Raw genomic sequence first — 18,762 nt, forward strand, 5'->3', positions numbered from 1 at the left:
ATATTTTAATATAATCAGAGTCCGTCTGTGATTGTGTCTGATTTTTCTCTTATTTTGTTTTTTGACGGCACATTAGGCAATCCAGATCCTGCAAGTTAAGGAGATGTGATTTTTCTTTATTTCTAAAATACTTGCTGCAGAATCTAATTACCAGACTTCCCATATTGGTTGTTTCTTTTCTTTCCAATTAAATGTTCCATGGTATCTAGACTTGGGGAATCTTAGCACTGGTCACATTTGGGGGGGGCAACTATTGTACATCATTTTGGTTTTCTTTCCCAAAGTAACAAATATACTTTGGCCCCCAAACTGAAAGAATTAAGCCCCATTCTTCTTATGTCTACTGACCCTCCCCAAAGGGAGCTAAGAGCTCTTGTTATTTTCCCTAAAAGAAGCTTCTTAATGCCACCCCGCCTCTCTTCCGGTTTAATTCTATAATGCATTATTGTGCTGGGGCCAGTCTGGTCTTCAGGGATTATGTACTTCAGCGATGAGTGACATGATTGCTCTTCAGAATTATTTGTCATTGGTAAGAGCTACTACGTAATTTAGGATGCTATTCATTTAATTGGCATAACAATAACTTAATTTCTTCATGCCTTCATCTGAATGAGAGACAGCTGGGGCTTTGGATAGAGAACAAGCCTCGAAATTAGAAAGATCTGAGTTCAAATCCCATCTCTGGAACATACTAGTTTGTTCGACTCTGGGCAAAAGTCATTTACCTTCTCAATGCTCTAGGCTACTCTCCAATACTAATAATAAGCTGCTGAAAAGGTACTAAACTGATTTGGTACAGGGAATTTCCTCAACTGGGGGTCCTTGCATCTATGAAATTGGAGCTTCAGTCTCTATAGTTAAATATTTGTTTTTATGATACAGAAAAATTATAGTTATCTAATCCCTTTGACATTTTGCCCAAGGAGTGGAAAAAGAGAGTGAAAGAGACATGTTGGATAATGTGATCTCCTCAGTTTTTTTTTTTGTGGCATAATTAAAATAATTTTGTTGATGCCCTTTCTTATATCATAATTATTTCTGAGGAAGAAAAAAATCCTCCTTCAGTCGTCATATGCACAGCATTCTGTTCTGGTAATCCCATCGCTCTTCAATGAAGAAGGAGGTATTTCTCAATCTCTGTTCTGCAGGAATTTAAGTAGTTATTTTATTTTTTTGTGTCTGTAGGGGTTCTCAACATTTGTTAAATTCACATTATTCAATCATTGTCATCTTGATCCTACTTATTTAATTTTACATCAATTATTATTGATCCCAGCATTTTAGTCAGAAGAAAACTTGGTGTCTTCTAGTACAAAATATGTACCAAACAAATTTCCACTTTCATATTTAAATGATCATCCATCCTCAGCTTTGAGAGCTCCAGAGAGGGGAGAAAATCATCACCTGCTGAGAAAGTCCTTTCCATATTTCTCTGAATTCTTCATGTTTATAATTTCTTACTGAACAATAATATTCTATTATATTCACATGCCATAAATGTTTCTTTTTTCCTTTGAGCCATTCCCCAGTCTATGGGCACCCACTTTGTTTCCAATTCCTTGTTACCAAAAAGAGTACTGCTATGATTATGATGGTGTATACTGGATCTTTATTGCTCCTTGAGGATCCTTGAAGATTCTGACCAGTAGTGGGTTCACTGGGTTAAGGGTTATGGGCATTTAGGCATCTTTCTTGCACATTTTCTTTTTTTTAAATTTTATTTTATGGCAATGAGGGTTAAGTGACTTGCCCAGGGTCACACAGCTAGTGTCAAGTGTCTGAGGCCAGATTTGAACTCAGGTCCTCCTGAATCCAGGGCCAGCACTTTATCCATTGCGCCACCTAGCTGCCCCATCAGATTTTCAAACTGATATCCAGACTGGCTGAGCCAGTTCACATCTCTACTGGTAGTGATTTAGTGTAATTGCCTTCCAATAGCAACTTCAATACTGACTGTTCCATATTTTCAGGCCATTTCCCACAATCTGCAGAGTGTAGAATGAAAGAATAGTTGCCTATATTTGCATTTATCTTACTTTGCATGCTATTTGCATTTGCAGTTATATGACATTCTATGCTACTTTAACATTCATTTAGTTTCCCATAAGTTTATACAATCACAGAATGTTAAGAGTTGGTCTAAATCCCACTTTTACAAAAGAGCAAATTTAGGTCTGTAAAAGTGAAGCAATTTCCCAAGGATCATATGGTTACTAAGTGTAAAATTTGGGCTGTATAGAAACCAGGCTTCTTAATTCCAAGTACTGGAGCCTTTCCATTATATTGTTTGGCCTCAGAAAGGTAGTACAGAACACTAATATTTGTTAAGTACCATCAGTTACATTTAAAAGATATCACTCTGAAAAGGTAGTATATAAGTGTGAAATATAGACAAACTGGAATAAGGAGTAAGTCAAAAATTTTATATGTGTATATCTCTTTGTGTGTGTGTATATACATACTCATTTATATATGCCCATATATCTTCTTTAAAATAAACTTTCCGGCATGGTTAAACGTGCTAGATACCAAGGACTATGAGTTCTAGGTCTAATTACAGTTACATTGGACAAATTACTTAACTTCTGTGTGCCTCAGCTTCTTCTACAAAATGATTATTATTCAACTATTTCATCAAGTTGTTGTATATCCCAAGTAAAAGTTGGCAAGTATAAGTGCTATATAAATAGCACTAACTGCCTTAGGCAGTTAGGTGGCGCTGTGGATAGAGTGCTATTCCTGAGTCAAGAAAACCTGAGTTCAAATCCAGTCTCAGACACTTACTAACTAAAAAATATTGTATTTTTAATTTATGGAATAAAACAAGCATTTCCATAACAAAGTATAATAGAAAAAAAGATGATTGCACATGAAACTTGCAAATTTATTATATACGACTTGCTGTTCCTTTTAAATATATTAAAAAATCATGTAAATTTCTTTTTTTTCCTTTCCCCCCCTTTTTTCTTCACTCCTTCCCTTAGCCCCCTGCCCTTTAGATGGCTACCATTAGAAACAAATAGGTATGTATGTATATGTATATGCATACGTATACCTATATCTATATCTATCTATATCTATCTATACCTATATCCATATCCATATCTGTATCTATGTGTGTATTCATATCTATATACCTATTTATATATATATATATATACATACATATATATATATATAATCATTCTATAATTACTTCTATTAATCAGTTCTCTCTCTGGATGCAGGTAGCATCTTCCTCCATATGTCCTTTATAATTAATTTGGGTATTCATAATAGTTAAAATGACTTATTTGTTTGAAGAGTCCTTTTTCAGATAATATTGCTTTTACTGTATACAATGTTCTCTTGGTTCTGCTCATTTCTCTATTATTTCATGCAAGTCTTTCCATGTTTTTCTAAAATCATTGAGCTCATCATGCACAGTAGTACTCTGTCTCAATCATTTACCACAACTTGTTTAGCCATTCCCCAATTAATGGGCATCCCTGCAATTTCCAGGTTTTTTTTAACCACCACAAAGACAGCTGCTATAAACATTTTAGAACATATGGGTTCTTTTCTTTTTTCCCTAATCATCTTTAGAAATAGATCTAGTAGTGATATCATTGGGTCAAAAGGCATAAGTAATTTCATAACTTTTGGGCATAATTCCAGATTGCTCTCCAAAATGGTTGGATCAGTAACAATCTATCAAAAATGAATTAGTGTCCCAATTTGGTCCCAATCCATGAATTCAAATTCCCCCCACCACCACCTCATACCACCTTTGTGATTTATAATCTCATTTGATCTTCACAGCAACCTTGTGAGGTAGCTTCTATAGCAGGGGACTCCTTCCATTCTTCCCCTAAACTGGGGTCCATGGATAGATTTCAGAGAGGTCTATGAACTTGGATGGGAAAACAACAATAACAACAACAGCTACTACTACTACTACCACCACCACCACCACTACCACCACCGCTGCTGCTACATATTTATTTTAGCTAGCCTTTAGTTTCCTTTCTAATATTATACATTTTATTTCATGCATTAAAAAACATTCTGGGGGACCCATAGGATTTACCAAACTTCCAAAGGGTATCATGATACAAGAAAAATTAGGAATCACTATTCAATTAAATTATTATGGTCATAGTAAAAGATAGAACAGTTGGAACCTTGATCACTTGAATTCGTATGCCATTTACCTCTCCTTTATAGCCCATGTTGATTTTTCTTTTTTAAATTCTCAAAGCACTTTTATGCACTTTTAGTACTTTAGTACTTTTTAGTACTTCATTATGAAAGTTAGGCATTATGTATTCACTTATTCAGTAAAAATTCATTTGAATTTGAAACATGCTCTACTAAGCACTGTGAGGAATATAAAAATGTATAAAAAGATTTCCACCCTCTGGGAGAGTAGATTCTGGTAGAATATATCATATACAATGATTATTATAATACAAGGCATCGTCTGATAAGTGCATTAAGAGAGGTTCAGACTAAGTGCTATAAAGTTTCAAAAGAAGGAGAACCAACTTCTGGCTGAGATGATCAAGAATGACTCCATGGGAAAGATTGTATTTGAGTTAAAACTTGAAGGACAGGTAGATTTCAATAGGTGAAGATGGTAAGGAAGTAGCCATGGGAGGAGGGAATAGCATGAGCCAAGAGGATTGCTTTTTATTTTTTGGAAACATTCAGAATCATTTGGAGTTGAATAAAGTGAGAACAATTAATCTATGAAATACAGTGTTCAGGTAGAAAATTAGGTATGACTGTAAAATTCTAAGGGACAGCTAGGCATCACAGTGGCTAGAGGTACTCTTCCTAAGTTCAATTCTGATCTCAGATACTTTCTAGCTCTATGACCCTGGGCAAGTCACTTAATCCCATTTTCCTGAGTTTCCTCATCTAGAAAATGATCTAAAGACGAAAATGGCAAACCACTCCAGAATCTCTGCCAAGAAAATCCCAAATGGCATCACAATTTGTGGAACATGATTGAAAAATGACTGAACAACAACTAAAATTCTAAAATTATTATGTCTCATACAACTTTCATTTCATTGGTCAAAATTGTAATTTTGATGGAAGGGACATTGAAAAAAATATTGCATGACCCATTTAAATAAGATATACAATAGCACCAAGAATGACTTATATAGGAAAAATGGAACCAAACTCATTATCAAAGGTATATGTGACTAGAAAATTAAGTGAATTGGCCATAATGGATACCTAATAGGTAATTTTTATATAATGATTTAAGGTCTACAAAGCATTTTGTAAATATTATTTTATGAGATGCTTGCAACTCTGTAAGGTAGGAGTTATTATTCTATTTTACAGATGAAGAAAGTGAAACTGTATAGTTAAATTACTTGCTTGTCATCATACAGCTAGTGTCTGAGGTGAGATTCAAACTCAGGTCTTCCTTGCTTAGAAATAATAATGGTTCATATTTATATAGTACCTTCCATGTGCCAAAGCAGCTAAGTAGTGAGATAGATAAAATGCTGGGCCTAGACTCAGGAAGTGGCAAACCATTCCAGTACCTTTGCCTAGAAAATCCCAAATGGGGTCATGAGTGGTTTAACATGACTGAAAAATAACTAAACAATAACATCAAAGTGTTAGATACTATGCCAAGCACTTTACAAATATTATCTCATTTAATTTTCACGACAACCCCGGGAGGTAGATGTTGTTGTTGTTCTTATTATTACCAATTTGCAGATGGATAAATTGAGGAAAAGAGAGGTTAAGTGACTCTGCCAGGGTCACATAACTATTAAGTGTCTGAAACTGAATTTGAAGTCAGGTCTTCCTGACTCCAGGCACTGCACTCTACCCACTTCACCACAGAAGAGAGATACAGAATATTGGATAAAATTTCAATGGGGATAAAACCATAGGAAATATTGCACAGAGCAAACAGTAGGGAATGGGTTATCATATGCATTGGTGGAAAGAATATATACGTTGAAGGAATTATGCATTTATCAAAATACATGAAAATGGCACCTACAGCACATAGTTAATATAATGGATAAATGCTTACTAATTAATTCATTGAGAACTATAAAAAAGTTTTTAATCTAAAAGTTTTTTATAGTGTTGAATGATGAAAAGCCATATTTTTTCTAAAAGAAATACATAATCTTTCTGAAATTCAACATTTTAATGAATGGAATCACAAAGGATCTGAGAAGTGGCATAGAAGAGTGGAGAGAGTACCAGAAGGCCTTAGAGTAAGGAAGAACTGGGTTCGAGGCATGTCTCTGATCTATTTTGTTTCTGTGACCTTGGGAAAGTTAATAAAACTGTCAAGGTCTCAAACAATTTCCAAAAACTAAACTACAGGAGTTCCTGATCTCTATGGATGGAAGTGTTTTCCATGCAAATATTCCCCATACTGATAAATAACAAGGCTAGAGTAACAATAAAAGGTGTGTTCAGAGAGTGGTGAGGGAGCTTAGACACCCTTGTGGCCTGAGCTTTGCTAAATTAATTATGTGGTTGGTTGTTTCAGTTGTGTCTTGTTCTTTATGACCCCATTTGGGGTTTTATTGGCAAAGATACTGGAGTGGTTTGGCATTTCCTTCTCTAGTTCATTTTACTGAGGAGGAAACTGAGGCAAACAGGGTTAAGTGATTTGTCCACGGTCACACAGCTAATAAGTGTCTGAGGCCAGATTTGAAATCGGGTCTTTCTGACTCTGGGCCCTTTGCTCTATCCATTGTGGCTTAATGTGATTCAACTCCACATTATTTGTTGAACTCCTACTATGTATGACAATTATTTAATGTAATATTAAGGTGAGTAAAATACAGCTTTTGCCTCAAGGAGTTTATAATTTAGTAATGGAGGTATAAAAATTACTCTCTAATGATGAAGATTATAAAATAACCACAGTATATAATAGAATATATTAAGTGCCACAGGACAGGAAATAACAAAATGCTGTGGGAAGTCAGAGGAGGATTACATAAGTCAGGAAGGGGAATGAATGAATGATTGACTGAATGACTGACTGACTGACTGAATGAAAGAAGCTTAAAAAAACCACATTTATTAAATACTTAGTTGTGTGTTCCAGGAAGGCTTCATTGAGGAAACACTGGAGTGGGATTTAAAGAATGAAAATATGAGTGTGATAAAGTGATCACAGGCAGAGAAAAAACAGCATGAACAAAAGGTAGGTGGGAATTATTTCCTCCTTTTGGTTAACTAGCAAAACAATGTTTTAGCTGCCTATGATAATGAAGCCCAACTCTACATTAACTAAGTTAAAATTTAGAGATGAAAATTATTTCAAATGTGTTCTTTAGTTTCTCTTATTGGCACACACTAGCTAAAAAGTCTCCAGGTGTGAAAGTGCTGGACAAAAGTTACTGAGGAAAAAAAAATCATGGAAAAAAGTGTCATTTAATGGAACCAAGCCAGAGGAAAATTCTTCTAGAGTTATAGTCTTCATAACTAAAGTATGTGCTTTCAAAGGCTACAAATATGACAAGTCCTAAAAATTTATGGTTTTGATTCTAGTTATTTTAAACTAGCTTCCTTCCCTTTTCACACTAATCCTACTACAAAACTCTCTAGGCTTCAGTTTTGTAAATTTTGCCTTTACAAAGCTCCCCCTCTCCCCTTCTTTTTTGTTTTTTTTTCAGAATGGTTTTCTTTCTTTGATTTTTCAATTACAAAAAAAAATTAATAATCTTTGTGTTTCCCTCCTCCATTCCGCCCCCCCCCCCTTTGAGAAGGCAAGCACTATGCTATGGTTCATATATGTGTAGTCATGCATTTTTCCATATTAGCCATGTTGCAAAAGGGAACAAAGACCAAAAAGAAAAATAAGGTTTTAAAAAGTATGCTTTAGGGCAGCTAGGTGGCGCAGTGGATAGAACACTGGCCCTGGATTCAGGAGTACCTGAGTTCAAATCCAGCCAAAGACACTTAACACTTACTAGCTGTGTGATCCTGGGCAAGTCACTTAACCCCAATTGCCTCACCAAAAAGAAAACAAAAACAACAACGACCAAAAAAGTATGTTTTATTTGCATTCAGGCTCCATCAGTTCTTTCTCTGGAGGTAAATAGCATTTTTCATCCTAAGTCTTTTAGAATTGTCTTATATCGTATTGCTGACAATAGCCAAGTCATTCACAATTGGCCATTATACAATATTGGTGTTACTATGTACAAATAATCTCCTGGCTCTGCTCACTTCACTTTTCATCAGTTCATATAAATCTTCCCAGATTTTTCTGCAATTGTGATGCTTGTCATTTCTTAAAGAACGGTAGTATTTTATCACAATCATGTACTACAACTTGTTCAGCCATTCCACAATTGATGGATATCCCTTCAATTTCCAATTTGTTATAAATATTTTTGTACATATAGGATATTTTCCATTTTCTTTGATCTCTTTGGAATACAAACTTAATAGTGGTATTGTTGAATCAAAGGGTGGGCACAGTATTATTTTATTTTTTTAAATTTTATTTATTTTTTTTACTGAGGTAATTGGGGTTAAGTAACTTGCCCAGGGTCACACAGCTAGTAAGTGTTAAGTGTCTTTGGCTGGATTTGAACTCAGGTACTCCTGAATCCAGGGCCGGTGCTCTATCCATTGGGCCACCTAGCTGCCCCCGTGTGCACAGTTTTATAACTCGTTGGACATAGTTTCAATTTGTTCTCCAAAGTGGTTGAATAAGTTCACAATGCTCCCAAGAGTTCATTGGTGACCCAATTTTTCCATATCCCTTTCAACATTTGTCATTTTGTTTTGTGTCATATTAGCTAAGCTGATAGGTGTGAGGTGCTACCTCAGAGTTGTTTTAATTTGCATTTTTCTAATCAACAATGATTTAGATCCCACTCCCCTTCTTATCAAATACAGGAAAGTGACCTGTGTGAAAAGTCAAACAAACAGAAGTGTACCAGAACTCTCATATCAGTGGTTTCTACTGGATCAAGAGGGAGATAAAGGAAAAATTTCCACTTCACTGCCCATGTTCTGGAATGGTTTTAAGTGGAATTCAAAACTCAATCCTCACAAAAATTTTTTGATAGAGAGGTTGTTGTTTAAGAAATAGGTAGGTTTTTTCCTGTTTTGTTTGTTTGTTTTTAGGGGAGGGGGTGGGGAAAGACTAAAGAGAGAAAGGAAAAGCTTTCCTGGGGGTGAGAGAATAAAGATGATCCACTGTAGCCAGAAAACAAAAAAGTTATTGCTTTCATTTCACTTCTGGGATATGAAAATACTCTTTAAAAACTGCCATGACTTCCATGATTCATCAGTGTCACAAATGGGAATGTGAAATAGGAAGTACAATCACCTCTTCATACTGTCCTCCAAGAATCCAATAATCAAATTGTATTGGGAGTCATAATGCATAAGAGAATTTTATTTAAAAATGATCCCAGATAGAGGAACAGCAAACATAGGTATCCCAAAAATGTTCAAGCCACTTTAAGCTTGAATCATCTACAATGACTTCAAGACATTTGGAACATTCTCAGCTCTGAGCCCAATAATCTTTGCATTTCAACATTCTTTGCTTATTCTCTATTTTCCTTTTTTAAGTTTCCAAAAGGGATATACTTTCTCAGAATTACAAAAGATCCATACTGCTCTATAATTAACTGATTGTACCACTGAAACTTCTATGACATTCATTCAATGTATCTCTTTTGGTCAGAAATCCTGAGGATCTTCCCCATACCCACCTTCTTTTACCTATCTATTTTTTTCCCTTTCTTTACCTCCTTTCTTACACAGCCTTAATCACTAAATAGGTGTTGCCTCATGCAAATTAAGACCTATTAAAGCCCTTAGTTTAATTGGCCAAGGTCTCCCACTGCATTGGGACCTTCTACAGTTCTCCTGATAGATATCTTGTCACTGGACCCAGACAGCTCCAGAGAAGATACTGGTGACTTTGCACAACTCTTCCTCACTTAAATCCAATTCATTGCAAGTCATGACTTCACCTCCCTAATGCCATAGTCATCTTAGAGAATGAAGGACAAACAACAACAATAAAAAAATGAACAATTTCAAGGACTTTTTATGAAGGAAGATTGAAAGCCAGAACAATTTATATAGTAACTGTATAAAAGCAAACAACTTTGAAAACCGTTAAGACCGATGATCAAGACAATGACCATTCATGATCCCAAAGGACCAGTGATGAAACATGTAATTCACTGCAGAGATGGGACAGATTTATGTGCAGAATGAAATGTGTTTTTGTATATAACTGTTGAGGGAATTTTTTTCCACTTGACTATGCATATTTGTTGCAGTGAATTTTTTTTTTGTATTCTTTTCCCAATGGCATTGGGATAGGAGGGAGAAAAATGCCTTTTATTGACTTTTTAAAATATAGATTTTGGAGAGCTGCTGCCGACTTAAAATGGGTACACTTTTACATAAGATTACTCTATTATTAGTTTTACTGATTGTATTTTTTTTACAAGATGTAATGTAAAAACAAGATGTCAATAACACTTTAAAAAAAACAAGTTAAATGGGTCCGCAACTGTGAAGGAAGTTCTTTTTGGAATTTGTAAGAAAGTTTCTATTTCTCTTTATTAAAATTCTCATCCTAAATAGAGCACCTCAAGTAAGTTGTATTGAACACAATCAAAGCTCTTGTTAAGATATTTTTTCCTTATTAATCTTTTTTTTTTTTAAGTGAGGCAATTGGGGTTAAGTGACTTGCCCAGGGTCACACAGCCAGTAAGTGTTAAGTGTCTGAGCCCAGTTTTGAAGTCAGGTCCTCCTGACTCCAGGGCCAGTGCTCTATCCACTGCGCCACCTAGCTGCCCCTTCCTTGTTAATCTTATTTTTTTTTTTTTTTGCCATTGGGTTACTATATAGACTAACGAGTTATGGGCAATAAGCAGAGTATGTTAGAGAGAGGCATCCTTTAGATTAAATCATCTAAGATTTAAACTCAGTTCATTGATAGTTTGATGACACCTAATACTAAATAATCTAAGCTTTAAACTTAATTCAGTTATCACTTGATGACATCAAGTACTGACAACTCTTGATTATGACTGATCTTTGCAGAAGTGTAAAGCCTGAGGACTTAGCACAACTCATGGTAATAGAAATGGATTTTCAGTCTTTTAAGGAATGGGAATTGGAAAAAAATTAAATATTTTCTCCATGTGGAGTAAATTGAAAAAATAATTAAGTTGACATTTTCCTCATTCAGTTTGAGAACAATTTAGCTACATTATGCTTCAGTCCACTTTAAGACCAATCAGAACTAATGTATGAATTCGTTTTTTACTTCCCTTTTGATCATTATCAGTATTTCTCCTGGCCTTCAAATTTTTAATTGTCTACTTAGTACAGTATAGATATGTTTCCCTTAAAATTTCATGCAAGGGGGGCAGCTAGGTGGAGCAATGGATAAAGCACTGGCCCTGGAATTGGGAGGACCTGAGTTCAAATCCAGACTCAGACACTTGACACTTACTAGCTGTGTGACCTTGGGCAAGTCACTTAACCCTCATTGCCCCGCAAAAAATTAAAAAAAAAATTTTAATTCATACAAGGGCTTCCTGCACAATAATAGTAACATACTGAAAAGTCTCCTCAATGACAATTATGCTATGCTATAACAGCAAGTATATTAAGTTTGGAATCAGAATGTTTATGTTTGAATTCTAGCTCTGCTAGCTATTTACCTGTCTGACCTTGGGAAATAACTTTCATTTGGTCTTAGTCTCATTATTCCCATCTGCCTTCCCTGGCTAAGGAGGCTTTGAAACTATCCAGGCTGTTTAACTGCTCATAGGGGTTGGATGGGATGGGAATCAACAACACTATTCCTACTGGAGAGATGGAGAACTACCAAAACTTACCATATATCTTGCCTCAATCTTCTGTAGACCCCTAGTACTGTCTTCTGCACTTCTGATATAACCTAAGGATATTTGGGTTTGCTACCTGCCCTGTTACTGATGCTTAGGACTTTGGGGCTTTTTCATCTTTCCTGAAACTGGATTTTCTTTTATGCGTTGTCTCCCCCAATTAGAGTATGATCTTCTTGAGAGAAGGGACTCTCATTTTTCCTATTTGTATCCCTAGTGCTTAACATAATCGTTTTTTCCATTGTTGTTTTTGTTCAGTCATTTTTCAGTGGTGTCCAACTCTTCACGATCCCATTTAAGGTTTTCTTGGCAAAGGTAATGGAGTGGTTTACCATTTCTTTCTCGAACTCATTTTATGATGTGGAAACTGAGGCAAAGAGGGTTAAGTGACTTGCCCGAGGTCACACAGCTAATAAGTGTCTGAGGCCAGATTTGAACTCAGGAAAATGAGTCTTCCTGACTCCAGGCTGAGAGTTCTATCCGATGCATGTTTGGCACATAGTGAATGTTTAATAAATGATTCATTACCATCATCAATAATTTATATAATTTTGTTATATTTACTAAATTATTTATATTAACAATTTAGTAATATGAAGCAACACTTGAAAACTTGCAAGGTACTTTACAACTTTTACCTGTTATTATTAAACCCATTTTACAGATGAGGACATTAAGTAAGCAATTAAGTGACTAGCCCAGCATCACACAGTTACTAAGTGTCTGAGGCTGAGGATTCCAGGTCCAGTGTTCTATCCACTGCCTTATTAGAAGTTTCATTCATTTAGATACAGTGACCAGGATGATGGAAATAGTAGCTCTGATGGAGATAATAGTACTACTATCTTTTGTTCTAATTACACAGCAGCTGGAGTGTTGTGTCTGATTCAATATTAAATTTTAGGAAGGCCATTGAAGGATATCTATAGGGGTGGTGAAGATCCTCAAGTTCATGTCATATGAGAATTGGCCCAAGGAATTGGAGTCATTTGGCCTGGAAAAGAAAGGACTTGGGCGGGGGAGGTGGGGCAGCAGGTAATAGCTGTCCTCAAGTATTTGAAGAGTTATAACATGGGGGCCAGAGTAGACTTGTTCTGATTGGTCCCAGAGGGCAAATATAGAATGAATGGGTGGATTTTCTAAAGAGGCAAATTTAGGTCAATCTTACCCGGTATGCACTCACTTGCCAAATCTGGTTTCTACTTCCCACATTTATTGATTCTCTTTACTTAAACAGCCTCTACACTTACTCAGGCCCCTATCATCTCTCATCTAGACTGTTTGCAATGGCCTTTGAATTATTCTGCTGGCCTCAAGTGTCTGTTCTCTCTAGCTCATCCTTGTAAAGCCACTAAAGTGATTGTCCTGAGGCACAGATCTAGTCATGTTCCCTACTCAATAAATTTCAGTGACTACATATTGACTCTGGATTAAAATATTTTATCTTTCTATTAGCCTTTCAAAATGTATGTCTTCTATTAATTTATAATATATATCCATGCTAATTAATACAGTAGGATAAGCACTAAATTTATAAATGAGTAATTATATACATTTTAGTATTTCATGCTTAATTGTTTTAAATTGATAGGTTTGCTTGATCAAAATCAGTTAGGGACTACTGATCTAGACTGATCTGATAAGAGCAGCAGATGTAGCAGGAAAAAGAAGTCAGGATTCTGGATAATCTTATCTGTAAATAATTGTGATTTTACTACTTCCATGATATAAAATTCTAAGATTCAGGGTCTAAAGAAGCTTAAAGGATTATTTATTTCAAACTTGTCGTTGTAGGGATGAAGAAACTGAGACCTAGACAACTGACATGAAACAGAATTCAAACCTCAGTTTGGGGATTCTAAATCCAATGTTCTTTAGTTCTTCTGTTCAAAATGGCTCCTTTCTACAATGGGAAAAGATAATTGTGGAGCAGAAAGCAAGCAAAGAATAATAAAGAAAAAGGAGACTTCCACAGCAGGGTTCTGAAATAACTGCATTTATTTCAGCCTGTGCAGCTTTTCTTAATTTTCTGTTTATAACTACCCGGTGCTTTTGTTTGGAAATATTTTAAATGAAAACTTCCTGACACCTTGGGGAGGGAGGGGTGGGTCTCATCATATGAGGCTCAGCTGCTGGAGCCTGGAACTGTGTAACCAAAATATAACAGGAAAACAATGATTTTCCTGGAAGTTCACTTACTGTGCCTATAGATGAATAACTTGACCTTTTCCAGTCTAAATTTAATGAAATATTTTTAAGGGGTGTCCATCAGCAAGGTGATACTTGCCTGTAGTGTAAATCAGTGAATCCTCTCAAAACCATAGTCAATTATTAAAAGAAACTTTGGGTAAACCTCCTTTTTTTTGGACTTACTGGAAATTAACCCTTGTCTTTCAAGCCTCCAGTAAGGGGAAGTTAGCACTAGCCCATGGTGACAAGGGCTCTGAAATGTCTTTCATCAACTATGGATCGACTCTGGAGAACATTACTCATGTAATCCCACAGGAAATGCAGTATTTGAAGTGTACTGGATACTTTGAAGCAGACTGTCTTTTGGCAAATCAATAGTCTTGGAATGTCTTATATAAACCTGAATTTCATATATTTTCCTCCTATGCTTCATTTCAGTTAAATTCAGTAGGGCAAGCATTTCTAAAGTACCTACTATGTGTCAGCCATAGCACTAGGCACTGTAGATACAAACCATTTAGCAAAACCATTTCCAACTGACATAGTGACATGTGATAATGTATATAGTTCCTTCACTCACTGGGCCCCTCACCTTTCTAGTGGAAAGAGGGAAATGTATTTCATTATTTCATTGTTTTTTTATATTACTACTTCCTGATATTCAGATATGATTTAGAATGGCTACATAAAAAATGTAGAATCAAGCAATTGAATTTATAATTCAACTTGGTTAAAAAAACCCTCCAAATTATAATTTCCAAGTGTATATTTTATGCCCTAAATATCCAGATAAATTAATTGTCATCCTGACTTTGAGTATAGCATATATGTATACTTTGAAACAATATTTTAGTGACCTGAGTTTCTTTTACCATAATCAAAGAGTATTTTATCTACTGATAATCCAGGGCAGTTATATTAAATGCAAATAGAAAGGGGAAGAGGACTTGGGAGCAGGTAGGGAGTGGTATTAAATCTACATGACTATCCCTGAAGGCTGCATATTGACTTAGAAAACTACATAATAGCACCATCTATGTTTTATTATATTTTTATTAATTTTGTTAATTATTTCCCAGTTATATTTTCATCTGGTTTGGATTTAACTAGATTGCTACATATCTAACACCTCTAATCAAAAGGAACAAATATTAAGTGATGAAGATACTAATGATATTAAATTAATTGTATATGTATACATACATAGTAGAATATGTATTATATTAATTATTCTACAGTTTTTAGCAAACATATCTTTTTACCTAAGAGATATCAATCTTTAGCTATTGTCAATTCTCCATTAAATTTTATTTCATTTAATCTGAATTTGGGAATCATAGATGAAAATTTATAATCAGTAGAAGGCACTTTTCATATATAGATTTTTTTTTTGGCGGGGAGAAGACTTGATCTTTTTGGTGGTCCCAATTCATTACAATGAATTAACTTTATAAAAATATTTTACTTATCCTGTTCACCACAGGTTTTTTCCAGCATTGTCAACAGATATTTTATAATTTTTTCCACTATGGTGTTTTTAGTTTAAACTTAATTAGAAAACATGATATTTTAAGGAGTTTTGTTTTCGTGAAGTTCTTACCCTGAAAATGTTTACCACTGGAAGCATCAACAATTTGTCTATTTAAAATTAGACTATGAAAACAACTTATTTAAATAATTCCATCTGAAATATGCAAATACAAATGGATTCACTTTAAAAATAAAATTGGCCCTGTTTACTTTGGAATTCCAGACTTATGAAGGCTTCTTGGCAGCCAGGGATAGATTATTTATGTCTAAGCATGCCGTTTTCCCCTTTTTCTCCAAGGAAAAGTTGATTTTGTTCTAGGCATGAGACGAATAAGCAAAATGTAAGCAGACTTTTATTGTATTTCTTTCAAATCCTTTAAAGAGAGCCACTTAACAATGCTAAGTCTGAATTTCAACTCCAGATTCTACGATCCAGTCCAGTAATTGCAAAATGTTGCTTAGGGTCTAGGAATGCAATTGAATTTAGGATCAAATATAGAAATATTTGGTTTGTTAGTAGGGTTTCATATGTGAAGAGCTGCATGGGATTCATTAGGTATTATCTTCAAAATTTAAGATGGCAGTATAGTGATGATGATGAACTGATCAATGAGTCATATCCTTGATGACTTGTAAACTCTTCCCAAGCTGACAAAAGCAGCATATACACGGAAGCTAACAGTGGTATGATTCATACAAAGGCCCAGACAAAATGGCAGTCAATTGAAATGATTCACTTGCCCCCTTCATAGAAGAGGAAAATAAACCCTCAATATTTCAAGATCTCTTTTACCTATGATGGTAAAATGAAGGATCAAATGATTTAAACCTTGAAAATACCTTAAAGAACATTAAGTCTATCCGGAGGGGGATTGGTTGTACATTCCAATGGTCATACAGGTAGAAAATGCCAGTAAAGTAGAGCTGAGATGTGAACCCAGTCATCAGACTCCAAATCTTTCCCCAATATGCCATGATGCTTGTGATTAATGGATATATCAAATATTTTACTTTGCTTCCAAAGTGGATCTCTAATGTTATTGATTATAATAGCTAATACTTATATAGTATATGGAGCAAAGCATTTAATATACATCATCATGTAATTAAGCCTATAGCAGATACATGGTCTTGGAATAAAGAAGACCTGAGTTTAAATCTATGTGTCCCTAAACAAATCACTTCAGTTTCCTCAACTGTAAAAAGCAAAAAACCAAAACAAAACAAAAACCATAATAGTACTTACTTCACCAGGTTGTTGTAAGGATCATTTTTTGTTGTTGTTGTTGTTTTTTTTGGTGGGTCAATGAGGATTAAGTGATTTACCCAAGTTTACACAGCTAGTAAACGTCAAGTGTCTGAGGTCAGATTTGAACTCAGATCCTCCTGAATCCAGGACCAGTGCTTTATCTACTGAGCCATCTAGCTGCTTCTGTTGTAAGGATAAAATGAGATTATATTTGTATAGCACTTCAGGCCAGTACCTGACACATAGTAAGTAGGTGCTTAAGAAATATTTGCTTCAATTCAAAGCACCTAACTTTTAAAATATTTCTTGAGTTCTAGAAGTGGCAAATTGGCTTTCATTGGATTCTATAACATTGTTTTAGAGTATTTTTCTCTCCTTCATTGGACTTCTTTTACTGGACTTGTTTCACTGGAAAGGCCTCAGAATAGATTTTCCTTTTTGTGTTCTGCCATAATCCTTAGGTTTTGCTTTGGCTATGGTATATCTCACTTTTTTTTTTCTGGATTCACAACAATTCATCTTACAGTTGATGTTTTCAAGCAATTGAAGTTGTCAACCAAATTAGCTTCAAAGTAGGTTAAATCCTATGATCCTCCATTGGTAAACAATACACTTACTGTATACTCAATGTTTTCTCTATGTACTCTTATGGTCACCAAGATCAAGCCTTAGCCTCCTGAAAATGATCTTTATTTTTGAGGACCTTAGGCTAGAGAAAGGACATTTTTTGCAAAGAACCATGTCTCCTAAGCCTGTAATTTCAAGGATATAGAGAAAAACTTCTATTAATTAGTCCTGGTGTACATGGGAGAATTAGCAACTTCAATGGCAGAACTTAGACTTCAAAAGAATAAATCAGACCATGTTAAAATGCAAAAAAGAAACCATCCTGGAAATATATGGAAAAAAATGAAAGCAAATATATGCTGTAGTTAGTGACTAACATTATGCATCGTTAGGTGTTTCATCAAATTCTTTGTTTTATTACCTTTATGTTCAAAAGAGTTTTTCAGTTTCTTTCTAGACTGGCTATCATTAGACTGTAACCTATCCAATTCACTCTGCGTTGTCTTTCAAACCCTCTATAGAGCTAGGTAATACAATATTATGGGAGGAGAAAATTGTTTTATATGTAATAATAGCAGCATCACGTTAGAACTATTTTCACTTGGGAAAAAAAAAGCCATTTGGGGGAAATGAAATATGTTGAGGTGTGAATTGTGTATGCTATTGCCCGAGGAGAAGGGGTACATTTCCCATTGGCACCATTGTGATTGTGAGAGGAGATCTTGGGCAACGGAAATCTTTTTTTTTTTTTTTTTTTTTTTGGTGAGGCAATTGGGGTTAAGTGACTTGCCCAGGGTCACATAGCTAGTAAGTGTTAAGTGTCTAAGGTCGGATTTGAATTCAGGTCCTCCTGACTCCAGGGCCAGTGCTCTATCCCCTGTGCCACCTAGCTGCCCCAGGGTAATGGAAATCTAAAGAAAGTGCTTTGGAAACAGCACAAGTAGGTGAAGTTATGGTAATCAATTCTAGGTGGACTTCACCTGAGAAGAAAGCCTGCCTTCCCATGTTGGCCCACTGGGGCAAAGACATACTATCCCTGTATAAGTTAAAGATTTGTCTTTTATAGAGTAGTATTGCTTTTATTCATTTTTGTTGATTTTCAACTTGAACTTGAAAAAGAGGGATGTATGCATCTGTATGAAGAGCAATAAATTTGAAGGATTGATGGCCCATTTGTGAATTCCCATTGTACTTAAGAGCTCTGGAAATCTCTGGCAAGTCACTTTGCTCAGTGGGCCTCAGTTTCCTCATCTACATAATTGATTAGTTTTGACTAGAAAAATTTTCTAAGATCCCTCTGAATCCTATTTTCTGAAGAAGCTTTGGGAATTGACTTGGTAA

This window comes from Dromiciops gliroides, chromosome 3 (genome assembly GCF_019393635.1).
Source record: "Dromiciops gliroides isolate mDroGli1 chromosome 3, mDroGli1.pri, whole genome shotgun sequence".
NCBI classification, from domain to species: domain Eukaryota; kingdom Metazoa; phylum Chordata; class Mammalia; order Microbiotheria; family Microbiotheriidae; genus Dromiciops; species Dromiciops gliroides.